Below are 7,359 nucleotides of genomic sequence, written 5' to 3' on the forward strand. Positions count from 1 at the left end.
CTTTTTAATTTATTGGTAACGAGTATTTAAAAATCATGAGATTTAAAAACCCCAAGAGATTGTAAATAAAGTTATAGTTATATGTTTTCTCTTTAAAATATCCTCATGGCATCTGTTGAAAAAAAGCCACATCTGCTTCTATAGATAATACTTAAGGTCTCTTGAGAGCCACTTGACTGTGCCATTCTCTAGTGCTTAATGGATCAGTCCTTGAAGAGAGATGTCATGCTTGGGAGGTGGAGGAACAGCACAAGAGAGAAAGACCCTCAATGATATGGATTGATTCAGTCACTGGGGTAATGGGAGTATGTGTGTCTGAGACAGTGAGATTGGCAGAAGATAGAGCAGGATTTAGAGCTGTTGTACGTAGGGTTGCTATGAGTCACGGGCGACTCAATGGCACACAACAACAACAACAACAAAAATAAAATAAAACAACACAATAGCTCAAACCTGTGAAGTCAGAACCCTTTCTAGCTGACCCTTAAGAGAGTGTTCACATGGAAGGAAATTGTCTTTCTCCTGCAGAACTGTTAGTGGATATGAACTGCCAGAGAGACTCCATCTTTCCGTTAGCACGATATCTTCCTACAGACAATGCCACTAAACCTAGCACTAAGAGTGAAAGTCACCTCTTGTTCTGCTACTTTTACTTCTTGTCTCTAGTGTCTTGTATTCATCGACAACTGCATGGGAAAAAAGATGGGCAGTTTCCTCTTATGCAATTTATAGCCTTGGAAACCAAATGGAGGGTCATTTATGAATCGGTTCCTACTCAATGGCAATGAATTTGAGTTTATCGTTACGAATATTGTTTTACTTTGTTATTCTTCCGATATCTAGACAGTTTATTCATCTGCATTATGTGCTAAGCTCTTGTGAGTGCTTATATTTGCATTACGGCCAGAATAATCTTATTGTCAAATTTTATCTTTAAACTTTTTTCATAATTTGTTTACATAATTCTATATAATATTATTGATGGTGAAGATGGTTATTCAATGATACATAAATTTAAAAGGAAGAGACTAGGGAAACTATTTTTTGCTGGTATCCTACAGTCAACTCTATTACTACAGCTTGGTCTATTTTAATCTAAAAATTCACGTCCTGCTTCTTAATCTGCCTCACCCTAGGAGCTCTGTTGAAGATTGCCCACCATGGGTGGCCTTGTTGGTATTTGAAATACCAGTGGCTTAACCTCTAGCATCACAGCAACGTGCAAGCAACCATCTAACTGCAAACTTACAGTGAGTGAAAGGAAAATTAGTACTGAGGTGAATTTTGATGATAACATAGTCTTTAAACCATTCAAAATTAGTATCGACATAGCTTTATAAAAATTTATTTTAGTGACCCATGATTCTGCATGCCTTTTGGGAGGTACTCTCTACTAGTTTAAAGATCCTACAATGAAAATAGTATGTATTAATATGTTTCATATTCCTAACTATGATGAGTGAAGTATCCAAGGAAGAAATAGTTTTCATTGTGAGTGGATGTTTCAGATATTCTGTTCTCAGGGACACTTCCAGAATACTGAGAAACAACAATGTTAGTCTGGAGACCAAGGTGCACCTATTACAGTCAATGGCCTTTACAATTGCTTTCTATGCATCAGGGAGCTGTGTAAGGATGATAGAAGAAGAATTGATGCCTTTGAGTTGTGGTGCTGGAGAAGAGTCTGGAACACACCATGGACTGTCAAGAAAACAAATAGGTCTGTCTTGGAAAGAGTAAAACCAAGTTTCTCCTTGGAGGCTAGGGTTCTGAAGTTCCTTCTTATATTCTTTGAGCACATGACCAGGAGGGACCAATCCTTGAAGTAGGACGTCATGCTCAGAAAGGAGGAGGGACAGCACAAAAGATGAAGACCCTGGTTGAGACCGACTGATACAATATCTAAGGCAATGGTATGTCAGGGTCAGTGTTATTGAATCTGAGCAGGGAAGATTTCAGAACTAACGTACTTAGGATCACTATGAGTAGATGGAAAATAACAACCCCAACAGAAGCAGTAGCATTAGAATCTGTTTATAATAAAAAGGGTAATGTTTTATCTTTCACCAATTATAGAGGAAAGAAGAATTTATAAATGTACATTGTTTAATTTTCTAATCACAGATTTTTAATAATAAAAGGAAAGAATTCAATGGGGAGTTTTACTTTTCAAAGCAGGTTTAGATTACGTTACTAATTTCAGATCTTTCACTGTCCTTTATCTTCGAAGAGGTTATAGTTTTGAGTTTTTAAAAAAAATTGTTAGTTTTGTAGTCTAAGAGAATTATAAATTTTTACTTTATAAATCAAGAAAACAAAGTGAACTTTTAATTGAGGAGCTCCACCAAATATTGTCCACCAGGGGTAACCTTTATCACATTTGACACATCAGTGTCACAATGTTCAGAATCACAGCAACTACAAGTTATCAAAATATGTCTGAACTTAAATTAATTTTGGTATCAAAAGACATTCAAATGGCCAACAAAATAGAATCGCTCAAAATTACTGGCAATAAGGGAGAGGCAAATCAAAATCACAACGAGATACCATCTTTCCCCAGTAGCAGTGTCAAAGCTTAGCAGGACAACAAGCAATACAAGTTGGAGATGTGGAGATGTGGGAATCCTTATACACTGCTGATAGGATTATAAAATGATACAACCACCTGAGAACTCAGTAGTTTGGTTTCCTCTAAAATCTGAACATAGAAACTCTGTATGACCCAGATATTCTAGGAATATACCCCAAGGAAATTAGAACTGTAACACAAACGGAGATTAGTACAGTACACTGATGTTCATAGCAGCATTACCTACCATCACAAAAAACATGAAAGTAGCCCATATGTCCGACCACAACCAAATAGACTGATATGTTCACAAAATGGAATATTATGCAGCACTCAGGACCAATGATTTAGAAAAATATTATATAACTTGGGAGGGACAGGACAGCATTTTGCTAAATGAACTAACTCAGTCTCATAAGGACAAATACAACATAAGACCATTATTGTGAAAATAGAAGGATAACTAATAAAACATGTATGGGGAACCAAAGGGGGAAAGGGTGAGGATAGGTAGGGGCAAAATCACAGGGGTGCACAATTTGGTGGGTGAAGGGAGAAGGTGAAAGAAATGGAAAGGTCTGGTGGGGACCTGAAATTGGGGGGAAAATAGTGGGCATATTCCAGAGGTGATTACTTTTATAAAACATAGTTAATGGAAATGAATGCATAAAATACAATGTGAATGAGGAGTCGTGTGAAGCACAATGTATAAAAACTTAGTACGTAAGTCAGTAAAAAATAAAATTTTTATTTAAATTTAAAAAATTCAATATTAAACATTTGACATTGAATACAATTGACAGCAAGATTACCAGCCAGTCATAGATTGACTAAGCATTTAATAGATAGACATATTCCTCAATTATTAATTTCTTAATATCTGAAAGAAATCCAAGAAAAAAACATTGGTTCAGGGAGAGAATAAATATGAGTCTCTTTGACAGTCTAAAAATTTGAAATGGTGAATTTTTCCCCCTTCATCTTATTCATTCCTAAATAATTTTCTTTGCCCTAATCTGTTTGCAAAGTTGCCATGGATATTTAAGGTTTAGGGAGTCAACATTTTTTCCAACTTTATTTTGGCATAAGGAAAGAAGAAAATCTTCAGTTAAATATGTAGTCGCCAATTTATACCCACAGGCCACTGATACTTGATTTTGTACTCATCTTGTCATGAAAATAAAAGATCAACCAGACAACATAGCATTTTATTTGGTTATGCCATCATATGTTTATATCTCTAACAAAGCTCATCAAGAAATTAAAAAAAAAAACAAAACCACAAAAACAAGCCAAAAACCAAAACAACCCAAATTTCCAACCACAAAAGAATGGATTGAGAAATTATGGTATGTTCACACAATGGAATTCTATACAACAAACAGGAGCAATAAGTTTGTAAATTAATACCTAACTTAGGAGGGACTGCAGAGTATTATTCTGCATAAACTCACTAAGTCCCACAAGGATAAAAGGTGTATAAAACTATTATTATAGAATGTGTATAAGGATCCAGGAGGGGTGGGAGAGACTGGAAGCAGAGGGATGTGGGTGTGTAGGAGGAAGAAGGATTAATCCTTGGGTTGTACAATTTGATGGGTGTGGGGGGATGAGGAAACTGAAAGAATTTGTTCGAATTTGTTATTAGAGTTTTGAAAATAAACTAGTAAGGGAAAAAAATTATAAAAACATTTTGAAAATGACATCAAAGGGGGAAAAATCTTAAATTACATTTGTGATGTCCTTTACTTGTTTGTTTTTTTTTTTCTTTTCTGTATTTGGAGAAACAGTATAAATGATTCATTGGAGAGGTCTACAACAGAGGTTATAAGCATTTAGAAAAAGGAACAAAGTTAAATTTGGTCTAACAATCAATAAATACTTTATATAAATAGCCAATCTGGCATGTGGAATCCATTTGGCCTTCTTATATATCTTTCATTCAATTCCTTCCCTCTAAAGTCCTAGAGTCACACACTCTATAGAAGAGATTTAGGTAAACTCCTATGAAGAATCATTTAGCTTACTTTATTGTATACTAGCAAATGAATTTTCAATAGGACATTTTTTGCTACTATAGACATTCTAAACTATTCCTAAAACTTTCATGTTGTTGTTGTTATGTGCCGTTGAGTCGTTTCTGACTCATAGCGACCCTATGAACAACAGCCCTAAATCCTGCTCTATCCTGCGCCAACAGCACTGCCTCTGACACACCCATCCCAATTACCACAGTCACTGAATCAATCCATCTCATAGAGGGTCTTCCCCTCCTGCGCTGTCCCTCCACCCTCCAAAGCATGATGTCCCTCTCCAAGGACCCGTCCCTCCTGGCAACATGTCCAAAGTATGTCAGACGAAGCCCCAGAATCCTTGCCTCCAAGGAGTAGCTTGGTTTAATCCTCTCCAAGATGAATCTGTTTGTTTTCTTGGCAGTCCATGGTACATTCAGTACTCTTCTCCAGCACCACAGCTCAAAGGCATCAACTCTCCTTCTGTCCTACCTAGTCATTGTCCAACTCTCTGATGCATAACAAGCAATTGCAAAAGACCATGGCCTGTATCAGGTGCACCTTTGTCTCCAGAGAGACACCCTTGCTCCTGAGTACTTTAGAGAGGTCCCTAACAGCAGACTTTTCCATTGTGATACACTTTTTTATTTCCTGACTGTGGAGCCGAGCAAACTGAAGCTGTGAACAATCTCAGTCTCTTCGCCATCCATCCTGATGCTGCCAATTGGTCCAGTGGTGAGAATCTTTGTCTTCTTGACATTGAGCCTCAGTCCATACTGAAGGCTACAGTCCTTGACCCTTCGCAGCAAGTGCATGAGGTCCTTCTCAGTTTCAGCAAGCAGGGTTGTGTCGTGTGTATAACGCAGATTGTTAATAGATCTTCCACCAATCCTGATGCCACAATTCTCCTCATAGAGCTCAGCCTCCCGGATAATCTGCTCTGCATACATGTTGAAAAGGTAAGGAGACAGGATGCATCCCTGGCGTACACCCTTCCCAATTTTGAACCATGCAGTTGCCTCTTGGTCCAAGTATAGATTTCGCATTAGCACAATTAAATGTTCTGGGATTCCCATTCTTCTCAGAGTCAGCCACAGTTTGTTATGATCCACACAGTCAAATGCCTTTGCATAATCAATGAAACACAGATAGACATTCTTCTGGTATTCCTTGCTTTCAGCCAAGATCCATCTAACATCAGCAACAATATCCCTAGTACCACGATGCATTCAAAACCCAGCCTGGGCTTCAACTTTCATACAAAACCAAAAATGTCATTTTGCAATACATAATCTTAATGATCAGTTGACAGCATCATGGTAGATAGAGAAAATATTGAGGTTGTTAATAATTTTCTCCTGCTCAGATCCACAGTCAACACTCTTGGCACCAGCAGTCAGGAAATTAAAAGACCAATTTCATTGGAAAATATGCTGTCAGAGATCTTTTCAAAGTGCAAAAGAGCAACAATGTTAGTCTAGAGACAAGGTGGCCTGATTCAGGCCATGGTTTTCACAATTACTTGCTATGTATCAGAGAGTTGGATAATGACTAAGGATGACAGAAAATCAATTTATGTCTTTTATTTGTGGTGCTAAAGAAGAATACTGAATGGTTATGAACTGTAGAGAGAACAAACAGGATTGACCTGGAGAGGGTGAAACCAAGCTGCTCTGTCTCACATACTTTGAGCATGTTTTCAGGAGGGACCAGTCCTTGGAGAAGATAATCATGTTTGGAAATGTGGAGGGTCAGTGCAGGAGGAAATGACCTGGCTGAGATGGATTAACCCAGTGACTGTGACAATGGAGCAGATGCGTCAGAGACAGTGAGATAGGCTCAAGATACAGAGGATTCAGAACTATATTGTTCATAGGGCTGCTATGAATGAAAATCAACTCAAAGGCACATAAAAACAGTGACAATATTAGCAAGAAAACACTTCTGGTACGGAGAGTACCACTCTGACCACTGTGCTGCCTCACTTCTTTCACTTGGTAAAGCAGTAACCTGTTTCCTCAATCACAGATCTATTATTTTGTAAGGAGGAACTAATCTAAGGGAGTATAAAGATGATGAAATCTCAAAGAATATTTCAGTTGTTGGGTAATCTCTGGACATAATTTTCTTCAAAAGACCCAGAAGGTGTTTCTATAGTGTTTAAAAAAAAAGCACTCATTAATTTCAGAAATGGTTAGAAATCCTCAATATTTTTTAAGGACTCAGTTTGTTAATGTAAAATACACACACTCACTCACACATCCCTAGATAAGAGAAGTTATTGTAATTTAGGCATTCCTTGATTGTGACTTTTATCCTTCTCAAAGACATTTCAGAAATTTTTAGTATGTTGTATTTATTAAACATTATTAAGGTTATACCCAATATTTAATACATGGTTTTATTATTTTAGTTTAATAATTATGTGGCCAGTCAAGGTACGCACTGGATAGGCTAGCACAGAATAATGAAAATGGAAGGGATCTTCACAGGTGGAATTTTCTTTTCATTGCAAAGAAAATGTACAAAATTCCAATAAAATATTATTTAGTGGATTGGAAAGCAACACAAAGCAGAATGTATGGACAACTTTGCCTGCCAATGTATAAGATCTGATCAAAGAATAAATGTGTCTTTTTAAAAACAAAATAAAAAATAAATAAAATTTATGTAATGAAAATTACAATGTGAAGGCTAGAGTTCATGCAATGCTTTCACAGGAAGAGAGCTTCATGCCTTATTATGGTTGATAGAACATGTCTGGTCACCAGTTGC

This window comes from Elephantulus edwardii, unplaced genomic scaffold (assembly GCF_000299155.1).
Source record: "Elephantulus edwardii isolate Elephantulus edwardi_28Jun2011 unplaced genomic scaffold, EleEdw1.0 scaffold00364, whole genome shotgun sequence".
Lineage (NCBI taxonomy): Eukaryota > Metazoa > Chordata > Mammalia > Macroscelidea > Macroscelididae > Elephantulus > Elephantulus edwardii.